We start from the raw sequence: 12,200 nt of genomic DNA on the forward strand, positions 1-12,200 counted from the left end.
TGCGCAGTCCGTGAAATGGCGCCTCAAACCGTGCGGCGTTAGGAGTGGTAAATAACTTGGGGTTGTACGAGCATAAATACTTACAAAGTTTAAAAACACTGATATCATAATTCAGAAAATGAGAGCATAATAAAAACAAAAGAAAATATTACTTGCACTCAATATAACAAATACACATTAGCTAAATGTCTTATACAAAATATCAGCCCGGCATTCTTGGATCATAAAATAAAGATAACCTTATAGGAAAAGGAGAGCATATAATAATGCAACAATCCTACAATTAACTATACAAACTGGAAGGGACAATAATGGAATAAGATAGTTGCGCACAATTTCATGGAGAAGTGACACAGAACTACAACTAATTTCAATTTTGCTAGTCAAATAAGTGCAGCACTAAATAGACGACGTACACTACACAGAGAAAGCTTTATACTATGTTGAAGTACAGTAAAGATAGAAAGGTCCAGTAGAATCAAACATTAGGCTGACCGATTAAATGTAAGATCACCTATTTGAATACGACTTAGCATTGCTAGAACAACTCACCATGACACTTCACAACAAGGGTTGGGATCATTTTGAAGAAAGACACATGGAAGGTGGACCCACAATTTTGCCATTTCATGGAATACTCTTTATTACTTAACAATTATGATTACAAATTAAGAATCATGTTAAAAGAATAACAACGCTCACTAACCAGGTGTGAGTGCAAGTTGGTTCAACAGTTTTACCAGTAAATGAATTGCAAATGACTGCCACTCAAGGTTAACAATTCCCAAGCATGATTAACACCTTAAACAAATATACAACGCCCACCCAAAATATAGAAAAGATAACAAGTCACACTGATTGAGGCTATTGGAAAGCTCTTAACAATTTATAAACCTTAATAATCACTTAAGCAATAAATTACAAGATCCCCAAAATATAAGAAAAGCTGGGAAGGCATACAACTTAGATGTGATTCCCGGCCGATACATGCCAGCAGAAACATTAACAATGACACTCAAATATACAATTCCCCAAAATACAAGAGAAACTGCGAAGACATGCGATTTAAATTTGATTCCCCGCTGGTACGCACCAGCAGAAACATTAACAATGACCATTAAATATATATGCGTCCCCCTGAACACAAGGAAGGGTGACAAATTACATCACACGGCTATCACAGCCAACAGGCAACAAGCAGGTAAGTTTTAGAATGAATGGAGTTAACTAATGACTTTGTTAAGTTTTAAAGTTCTTTACTTTTTTTAACATTCTCCAAAACTAGCAATAAGGGAGCAAGGTTTAAACAAGTAGTTAAAGAGCAAGTATAGTGACAAGGAACTTAGGACGTGCAGAACACGCTTGAAAGCTTACGTGCGTGGTGTATTCACAATATTGAATACATCAAGAGTTCCGAAATCAACTGGTGACACTCCGCCGTGGCACATATCAAACGCTCAAATTTACTTACCTGGAGCCAACACGATGAGGCTGGTGGAGGCGGCAGATAGCAGGCCAACCTAGGCGTCGTGCGGCGATGGAAGTGTCGCCGCAGCAGAAAGAAAACGCGTCTCTGCTCCGGGCCCAGGAAACAGGAACGCTACGTCCGCTGCCGAAACTACCCTGCCAGCACACACACCAGAAGGGAATAGTAATCCGCCCAAATAAGGCTACAAACCAGAATGTCTAGGAAGTGTGCACTGTTAACTTATTCCGGAAGTGACCACACACATAAGTTACAAGCTTAGCACTCCTTAAAATTACTTGAAAATTAACAAGGTGAAACATCAGCGCCTGAAAATCCCATCACTGGCACATACTCATCTATAAAAAGTGCCTTGCCTTCGACACAGACTACGTTATTTCATCAATTCAGTTTAAACAGAGAATGCTAGTACATTGCACTGAATATAGCCTGGAACAACAAATTATCACTAGTTACACTGACCGATGACCATCCACACACAATCACACGGAGGCGCGTTAATATGACAGGTCTAATTCCACATTAACACAGACGTGGCCTTACGATAACAAGTACCAATAAAAAGCGATACGTAACTTCACTCCGGTGTGAAGGAGCCATGACTTCCAGGATTCCAAGCAGGGGTGGTATTGCACCCAATTCGTACAGGTGATCTTCCAGGTGCCGTAAAATTTAATCTTGCAGAGTTGACCGGGAACTTTCTGACCAGTTTACACGCGGCGTCCTCTGCTCTTCCCGTAACTTGCCGCCATCAATCCCTAATCCAACCGGCAAAGCTGGTCTCCTACCGATTTAACCACTCGCGGCTTCTCGATGCGCGTAGCGGACAGTAGGAGCCCCCCAAAGACAGCAACTTGCCAGCCACGTGTCTCCAGCTAATTGTCAGTACGAGAGCCCACCAAAAACCAACAACACAAGCCTCGACCAAAGACCCTAGCTCCCGACATATGATAGGAACCGATATCGGCAGCCCAAGTAGTTAGTGGCGTCAACCGTAGCTCAAGCCTCCACTGTCTAATTTACGTAAATCCTCTTCAGCTGAAACATGTTGCAACCAACACACCTTCGAGCAGCCCTGCAGTTAGAATGTTTGTAACACGCAAACACTGAGCCCTCCAACAGCTAGCACACTTGAAGGTAAATCACAGCCAGAATGCAAGTAACTGCACAGCCGATGTTTTCTTCAAGCACCACGCACGACTCTTGCTGCGTGCCGCCGCTCAAGACCACACACCGCGGGTAGCACCCACTTGGGTGTCATCAGCACGGCCTCGTCTAAGACAACAGTCACCGTGCTGCCACCCGGAACAGGAACCGATGTCCGCCCGTTGATGAAAAGTTCCGTGTGTTGCTAGTTTAGGTACGGACTCCACCAGACTGTCGCTCTGCTGGCCACGCAAATTTGAACCTCTCTCCGGACTGCTCACACCTGTCTGTTGCTTCCTTGTCGTCCTTCCTCGTCCCTCTCCATGGATTGACTGACTGACTGACGTCCCCGGTCAGGGCTTCTAGCAACTCGAGGGTGGCCCCACTGACATCATACTGCCGGGCATGTGGCGATCTTTCGGTGATTAGCGACAAACAACCTCTGGACACGCCCCTCTTAGCGGACGGGAATTTAACGTGCCGTAATACACGGTACATGCCTAACAGTAATAGATGAAAACATGTTCGCATGAAAACAGAAGAATCATAATAATCGTAATAGTTATTCTTATCTACATGGTAAAAATTGGCGTAGCAGCTAACGGGGATGGCTGCAGTTTATTAACAATACTAGCTGAGTAACCGGCGTCGCCTGTGTATGTATTTATTCCGGTCTTCTACTAGTCCATCTCCTCCATCTTCCTCCCTGTATATCACCTCCTCCCCCTCTCTATACATCTCCCCCTCCTCCCCTCTCTCTCTGTACATCTCCTCCACCCCCTATATTTCCTCCTCCTCCTCCTCCTCCAAGCCCATCTGCTCCTCCTCTCTCTTTGTCCATCTTCTCCTCGCCACTCTCTCTGCCCACCTCCTCCTACCACGTCATTGTCTGTCCATCTCCTTCAAAAATGGTTCAAATGGCTCTGAGCACTATGGGACTTACCATCTATGGTCATCAGTCCCCTAGAACTTAGAACTACGTAAACCTAACTAACCTAAGGACAGCACACAACACCCAGCCATCACGAGGCACAGAAAATACCTGACCCCGCCGGGATTCGAACCCGGGAACCCGGGCGTGGGAAGCGAGAACGCCACCGCACGACCACGAGATGCGGGCTGTCCATCTCCTCTTACCGTCTTCTTTCTCTACGTTATCACCCCCGCCCCCTACCCCAAAAGGGGTACGAATTAGTCGTAATTAGTGGTCAACCTTTTCCTGTCTTAGTTTCATAATGTTCCTTATTAGACATTTTTTTTCTCGTTTGCTCGTTGCTAGGCATCTTCAGTCCTTACCCATACACTCCATCTCATTTTCAACAAACTCCTTTAACGCCACATTTCAAAGTCCTCTAAGATGCCATTCATTTTGCGTACCTTATGTCAGGTTCGTGCAGTTCGATAACGGGATGGGTAGGTGGTTCAAAAGTTCTGAATCCGATGTCAGTTCCATCCAAGGGCTCTACTAGCAGCTAGCAAACGTCTAGACTCTCAAACTTTTCTTATGTAAAAACATTAATTGTGAAGTGATTCGGATTCCACACTTAGAACAGACAGAGATAGCAGTAGAAAGATTCGTCATGGTAAATGACACACTCTGGATATCTCAACTGTTGGACCACACTTTGTTGGTACTTGTGAGTCAGTGCATAATGCACTCTGTGATAAGCCCTTATCGGAAATGATGATGACAGAAGTTTTTTACAACGGAAACAGTCAACGGATGGATGCTCGGAATATTTTATCGCGTTCGTACGTATTTCCTAAAAAAAATAAAAAATAAAAAAAAATAAAATGACTCTAATGGCTCTGAGCACTATGGGACTTAATATCTGAGGTCATCAGTCCGCTAGAACTTAGAACTACTTAAACCTAACCAACCTAAGGACATCATACACATCCATGCCCGAGGCACGATTGAAACCTGCGACCGTAGCGGTCGCGCGGTTCCAGGCTGAAGCGGCCTAGAACCGCTCAGCCAACCCGGCCGGCCACATTTAAAAGAGGAGTGGGGGTAACTATGCAGGTGATTCACGAAGATATGCAAATATTTTCATTTGTTAGTCTACAAGTAAAACTAAAGAAAAAAAGTTCATACAAACATAGGTCCGCAAATGTTTAGTTACGGAGTTACGGCCAGTAAAAGATTTCGCCTGAACTTTAGCAACTTCGCTAATATGAAGCCATCGCAAAACTGTACGAGGTTAAAGTAAAGCACGATTTCCATTTATTTTGTTGTTATTGGTCTGGTGGATCTAATAAATCATGTCCTAGACGTGTATCTTCAGTCGTTTTCCACAACATCCAGAGAAGCAAAGACGTTATTTCGTAAAAATTTTTTAGTTTATTAACTACTTGGCCCAATTTGTTTTGTAAATTCCAGACAATTGCACAAAGTTTTCAACAGAAGTTGTAGACGACGGTTGCCAACAATGACATAAACGTGTCTGCATTCTTAATGGAAAGTAAACAAATTTACTTGTGTAATAACCTTCGCTTCTCCGGATGTTCTGAAAAACTACTGCAGATACACGTCTGGGACATGTTTTATTACATTCACCTGACCAATAACAACGAAATAAATGAAAATCGTTCTTTACTTTAACCTCGTACAGTTTTGCAATGGCTTCATATTAGCGAAGTTGCTAAATTTCAGGCAAAATCTTTTGGTAGCCACAATTCCGTAACCAAACATTTGCGGACCTGTGTTTATGTGAACTTTTTTCTTTACTTTTACTTGTAGAATAACATATTAAAATATATGCATATATTCGTGAATCATCCTGTATAAGGACAGTAAGTTAGAAGAAGTCGACAATATTGAAGCGATCGTGAAAAATATATGTAATCTAGCAGAATGAGCAGACCGATATTTGAGGTCGGAATCTCCAAAATATAACTGTAATGTCCAAAGCAGTAAACAGTTTCGGTCAGATCGTGTTCAACAATCTTTATTATGTGGAAAAAAAGCTATACTGTGAAAGTGCAAGAGATGAGATAAGATTATGGTATCTCCCTTATTCATACAAATCTGTAATTGCAAGAACAAAGAAGAAAGCTTGGGCCTGTGGCTGGGCAAGCAGGCAGCTAGAAGATGTTGGAGATAAAGTGGTGGGGTAGGGTGAGTAAACGACAGAAAAAACTATCGTGTTTTTCCATTGAATAACCAAAAAATACCTGTAGCTAGAAAAGCGGATAATCTTCAGAAACAATCAGCGAGCTGTTTATCCTCACAGTGTGCGGTTAAGATTGTTAACAGACGCTTCCGGCGGCTACGTGGACATAATTATTTTCTGTGTGATGAGGGGGATTGATAACAAGGCAGCCCTCACGAGCTCGACGTCGACTGCTTGTGACTCGTGTTAGCGAAAGTGCAGAGCGTCGTCGTTTTAATTACATGATGTCACCAGTGCTCATTTTAATCAGTTACGCATGTTGAACGTGACGCACTTAAAACAGTCTGAATGCCTCTTATCATTCGTGTCTGCAGCTGCGTTGTAGTCTGTCTCGTCGTATTTCAGCTGGAGATGCTTTAGCCGCCAAGGCCCCATTTATAACACACTTCCTTGTTCGTGTACCTTACCTACCAACGTTCTCTCTGGCGAGTTTGTACGCATACGTGTGTGTGCGTTTGTGTGTGTGTGTGTGTGTGTGTGTGTGTGTGTGTGTGTGGGCCTGGGGGGGGGGGGGGAGGAGAGAGGGGGGGGTTGTCCTGTTATTCTAAACAAGCCACTTTACAACACTGTTTTCCAATGTGACACAAATATCTTTTTGTCCCTTCTTCTGTCAGTAGAGTGCTGTACTTGCAGTAAGGTTTCTCGATTTTATTTCAGTGGCAGTGGAAGCATTTTTTCTTTCCGAAGTTCAGACGACGCAGTAATTCATGTTCCCTCTATTAAAAATAACTTTAACTCATGCCGACGTGTTCATCAGTATTAGGCGAGAGATAACAAACTCGTATATGCCTATTTGCGTCACGCTCGTGTCTGTCTGTCTTGTTACATCCACTGCACCGAGCGAGGTGGCGCAGTGGTTAGCACACTGGACTCACATTCGGTAGGACGACGGTTCAAACCCGCGTCCGACCATCCTGATTTAGGTTTTCAGTGATTTCCCTAATTCGCTTCAGCCGAATACCGGGATGGTTCCTTTGAAAGGACACGGCCGACTTCCTTCCCCATCCTTCCCTTATCCTATGGGACCGATGACCTCGCTGTTTGGTCCCCTCCCCCAAATCCACCAACCAACCAAGATCCCTTGCTGAAATGCGGAACGTGTTATTTTCCGTACCCTCCCGTAAGCAGCCACATGTGTGTGCGTGTGTGCGAATGGCATAATGCAGTACTGAGTCATCTACCCGTATGATGTATGTTAACCGGGGACCTAGAAACGATGGAGAGGCTCCGTCCCTGCCGCAGCCGCAGTGGTCCACAACCCCATGACGACTACCGCAGTCCATTTCAAACCTCCGCCGCCACACACCGAACACAGAGTTATTGTGCGGTTCGCCCCTCCCCCTCCCCAAGGGAACGTCTCACACCAGACGAGTGTGCCCCTATGTTTGCGTGGTAGAGTAATGGTGGTGGACGCGTACGTGGAGAACTTTGCGCAGCATTCGCCAACATAGTGTAGCTCAGGTGGAATAAGGATAACCAGCCCACATTCGCCGAGGCAGATGGAAAACCGCCTAAAAACCATCCACAGACTGGCGGATCACCGGACTTCGACACAAGTCCGCCGGGCGGATTCATGCCGTGGACCAGGCGCTCCTTACTGCTCCGCAAAGGCGTGCATTAGACCGCTCGGCTAACCGGGCGGGCCACCCGTATGATGATACTTCGAACTAGCACATCTGGCAGGTGCTGACTTACGACGTCGATTGCTTAGGAACCAGTTGTAAGAAGCTATTCGCCTATTTATGTACAGATTCTGTCGAAACCTAAGCTAGTTGATTCTGAAAAGTAGCTCTAAAGACATTTCAAATTACGGTAAAGTTTTTATATGAAAGGTAGTGTTTTCTACACTTCTTTGAAAAGCGTAACATTGCCTGCTAACTATTGTGTGGTTAGTCTCTGATAACAAGGTACATATACAAAACTGTCTGTTTTTTTTTTTTTTTAATTTGTGAATACTGTCTTAAAAATTAAATTTTAAATGTGCATAAGTAGTAAAGAGCATCTTTCCTGTTTAATAGAAAAGAAATAAAAGCCCACTGATGATGCTAAAACTTCAGCAAGCATATCTGAGAAACAGAAGGAAAGATAAAATTGTGTTTTGCATAAGGCGGATGCTTCCAAAAATAAATACATTTGTAAGCAAACACGGACAGAAGAGATTCAACTTGAAAATGATTACTATAATACAATGTTGGATTATGGGTGTATTTTTGCTATTGGTAATATACACACTTGACCTGCCGAATGCAGAGACATAAATAACTACGATTTTGCAAGCGTTGCCATTCACTGATAAAAGAAAGAAGATCCTCAAGTCCCATCGACGTCGAGAACATTTGAAACTGAGCGCCTTTGGTTCAAATAAGGGGAAATAACATATTCAATGGTACCAACGCGGAACTGACCTGGTCGGATACAGGGAGACAACAGAAAACCTCAACAACGGGGAACTGAATCACGCTGCTTTCCGAATGAGTTTATTATTTTAACTAGTGCTCTACCTCACCAATTTTCACAAGGAGTGGATACTAACTGTATATCTGGCAGCTAATATCTGCTTACTGTTAACTCGTTACAATTATATTTCCTATTATTTTCTCTTACGTGACGCGGTTTCATTGACATATTGTTAGTCCACCGATAACGTAATTAGATAACCTCACTGAGAGAAAAAAAAACAAGATGATTAGCGTTTAACGTCGTACCGACAACGAGATGATTAGAGATTGATCACAAGTTCTGAATGACGAAATATGAGTAAGGATATTAACTGTGTCGTAAGTCAGAGGCTTTTCTCTGACATACATGAGGCCTGGAGAATCCACTACTGCAACCCTGTGCAGTCTCCTGGCAAAAATTAACCGATATTTCAATAGCTGCTAATAAGCTACGTCTCATTTCACGATTTTGCTGTGTGAATATATGTAATTTATACACCAAATCTCTCCCTCTACTGGTTTCCAGCATTCCCCTGTTTCCCTAAATCAATAAGCTATTTTATTTAGCTATCGACAACTATGCTAGACATGAAGAAGCAGGATGCCAACATGTTCGAGGAAACAGCTGATTGACAGGTGGGGTTAATGATCCAGCTATTAGGGAATCAGCGGCAAACAGTTCACACATTCTTTTCGAATCACACCACTTCCCATAACGTTCAACAGCAACATCCTTTTCAAAGGAACTAGCCCGGCATTCGCATTAAGCGATTTTGAGAAACCACGGAAAAGCTAAATCGGAATGACCGCATGAGGATTTGGACTGTTGTGCTCCCGTATATGAGCTCAGTCTCATATTGCTCGGTGCTATCATTAAGCGAAGTGCGCGGAAGAGCAGGTTTCTGATCTGCGCCCGGTAGTCCTGCTTCGTGTTTTTCTGTAATTTTCGTTTACTAATACGACGAGTGTCATGAGTCTTCCTTCTGTATGGTTGTCCAGTCGTGGATAGAAGTCAAACTCTTATTTAGCCAGCCTTCCTTTCCTCTGCTGTAGTGGATCCGTTGTAAGTGTACATACTTAATTACATTCGACGTTTGTACGTTTTTGATGAGTGGCCGCTGTTGTCTGAGCTAAGCGATTCTGTTCATCAAGATACTCAACAGTTTTTCATAAACCTCATGCTGTCAATAAGGCTTCATTTGCCTGTTTATGAAACCCATAAAAAATATGAGAGAAACAGTTTCTGGAGTGAAATTATATATTATTATTATTATTATTATTATTATTACTTTTTTAAATTAATTATCTCTGAGGGTCTTACCTCTGTTGGTTGGCTCCAACTTTTGTACACATGGTGTTCATATATCTTCTGATGCCAGCATGCCTGAGATGTGTGTTTGCAATACTATGCGCAAAAGTTGACACTGGTGTCCACATGCAACTGACCAGGAAAACACAAGTGCCGTAATCAGATTTCCCAGAAACTTCGCTCAGTGGAAGAGGGGTCAGAATAAGCGAACACGTATCTCGTCTTATCCATGATACTCCACCGTTTCGGAGAAAACTACGGTTTAAGTTACTGGGGTACTTAAAAGTACGTTTCCGCGAGCAAGTAAAAGCAACCGGAGCGGTGGTATAGTGGTTAGTCGTGGCTTCACACTTTCGAAATCCCATTATTACCTTTAGTTTTAGTTTCTTTTTATTTATCTACCCATGCTCGTAGATGATAACTACACCATTGTTTTCCAGTACATAGTGAAATAACTTTGTTCTTGTTTGTCTGCTAATTGTATGTCTGACGAACGAATTAAAAAAATTAAAAACAGTAAATGAATGGAAAAATTATTTGAAATTGTTTTCGGTGAGATTCCTGGACTGTATCTTGATTCATGATCAGTTGCAAGCGCCAATTTTCGGAAAAGTGATCCGTTATGCGTGGTTTGCAGCGAAATTATTGCCAACGCATAAAATTTTCAACTATGTTGCCTGGATTCTTAGCTGAGGGGTAACGGGCTTGCCTACCATGCAGCGGGGCCGGGTTCGATTCCCGGCCAGGTTGTGTTATTATTATCATTATCATCATCATCATCTCATCATCACCGACGCGCAGTCGCCCAGTGTGGTGTCACCTGAAGTAAGACTTTGTAATGGTACTTGAATTACGTAACCATTATGGTACCTCACCTGAACCTCTCGATACCAGTAATATTTTACTGTGTTTCTGTGAAGTAGTTAACATATTTCTGAGACAATATTCAGATTTGATTTAATTTGTGATACATCGATATGTTTATATTGCAATGATATTATTCTTATGTATATTCTTTCTTTTGTCACTATGATCTTTGACGTACTTGTAACTCTGATTTTTGGGCGCGTAAGCGATTGTTAGTTAGTTGTTAAGGTGTTGAGTTGTTAGAGAGTCTTGGACGTCATGTTGGAAAGACGCATATTATAGTTGGCTTATAAAATGTGAGGAATATGTTTTCAAGTATGTTTTGTATTGTGAAGTGATGTTTTGTGTGATACGTGATATTGCAATAAAAGCAGTTTAAAGGAAGTGTAACTTAAATTCGGAATGCTGATTATTTTTTTACATCGCCATTGTGCTAACTTTGAAAGGTTTAATCTCCAAGAATGGTTTGAGAAGCGCATCTACAGAACTTTTGAATATATCGGAATAAAACCTAGGCCTCTTTGCATCCCAGCTTTGAATCATAACCACCTAGATTTTCAACGATTGAGCCATGATTTTACGACGAGACCAGCTTGGGAAACACAAAAAGATGAGTGCCTAGTTTTTTTATTATTACATGAAATGACTTTATTAACTGTGCTCTAATGACACCTGCCACATAATATGACTGATGTTGCCCGAAAATGCAGTATTTAGCAGCGTGAGAAACACCACAATCGTTATTAAATTCTGACGTTTTGTTGTGGTAGGGTTGTTAGAACTTGTAAAACGGCGGCCGAACTTCCCCGGACAGGGCCTCCAGGCCACCAACGTCACACGATCATTTCATTTCATATCAGCTATGTTAGCGACGTTTCTTCGTCGAGTGAGATTCATACGAAGAATTGCCGCTTTGACAAAGCTGCCTTCGCGCGATGCTCATGCTGTTCGGAATTCCCGTGTTTTGAATGTTTCTACGATCGGTATCAAGCAAGGAAAGACATCTAGACATAAGAATAAAATGTAAGAAATAAGAATTTATATAGGAATAAAATAAAAAATATGATGATTTAGAAAGAGACAGTTATTGTGAAACCAAGTTGTAATTTTGCAATTATTGTAATGCCCTTGTATCCCCCAACTAGATAAGGAAGTGCATGTAGCAACCTTCTACGGGCATGGGTAGATAAATAAAAATAAATAAATAAATAGAAACAGCGATCGGGATGCGAACACAGGATACAAAACTGAGAATACGCGATGCTAGTCAAAGTGCCACCAGTTGTGATAAGCTAATTTGGCGGCAATAAATTACGTCGAGAACTTGGACGGTTGTTTTCTCAGAAACGATAGAGTATCTACGGATAAGCAGAAACACGTCTTCACTTATTTCAACTCATCTTCCACTGAACGAAGTATCTGGGAATTCGGTATATGACACTTACCGTATTCTCCTGGCGAGTATGTAACACAAAGAGGATGGGAAAACTGGCTTGCGCCAGCGAAAGCTTTTCCTGGCGTTGCGCGCCTCGTGACGCGGGCGCATTGGTGCGGTTGTGTTTGTCCATGTGACAAATGAGCGGCCGCAGACGGCGCTCGCCGCGCGCCACTTTGCCCCGTCAGGCGGGCCGCCGAGAGAAATTAGCCTCCCGGAGTGTTAGGCTGCCAAGAAACCCGATAGCGCGGATAGGGCGCGACGTTGAAAAAGGCGCGCCTGCCCGCCCTGCGCCGGCCCGGTATTAATGCCGAGCACTTGCCCGGGATCCGTCATGGCCCTC

At 42.9% G+C, this 12,200-nt stretch overlaps 1 protein-coding gene and 1 long non-coding RNA gene across 2 annotated transcripts in view; one reads left to right on the forward strand and one right to left on the reverse strand.

The window, feature by feature from the left end:
* Window positions 1-10,384, reverse strand: part of LOC126186944 (uncharacterized) — a 202,165-nt gene extending 191,781 nt beyond the window's left edge. Inside the window, exons 1-2 of the long non-coding RNA XR_007537703.1 lie at window positions 9,568-10,384; window positions 1,472-1,623 (exon numbers count right to left, since the gene is read on the reverse strand). This is a non-coding gene — a long non-coding RNA (uncharacterized LOC126186944). The remainder of the gene's footprint in view (window positions 1-1,471; window positions 1,624-9,567) is intronic.
* The window catches only part of LOC126101437 (ankyrin repeat domain-containing protein SOWAHA), a 408,466-nt gene that overhangs the window by 347,331 nt on the left and 48,935 nt on the right, over window positions 1-12,200 (forward strand). The window lies entirely within an intron of this gene.

The sequence above is a fragment of the Schistocerca cancellata genome, chromosome 1 (assembly GCF_023864275.1).
Source record: "Schistocerca cancellata isolate TAMUIC-IGC-003103 chromosome 1, iqSchCanc2.1, whole genome shotgun sequence".
Lineage (NCBI taxonomy): Eukaryota > Metazoa > Arthropoda > Insecta > Orthoptera > Acrididae > Schistocerca > Schistocerca cancellata.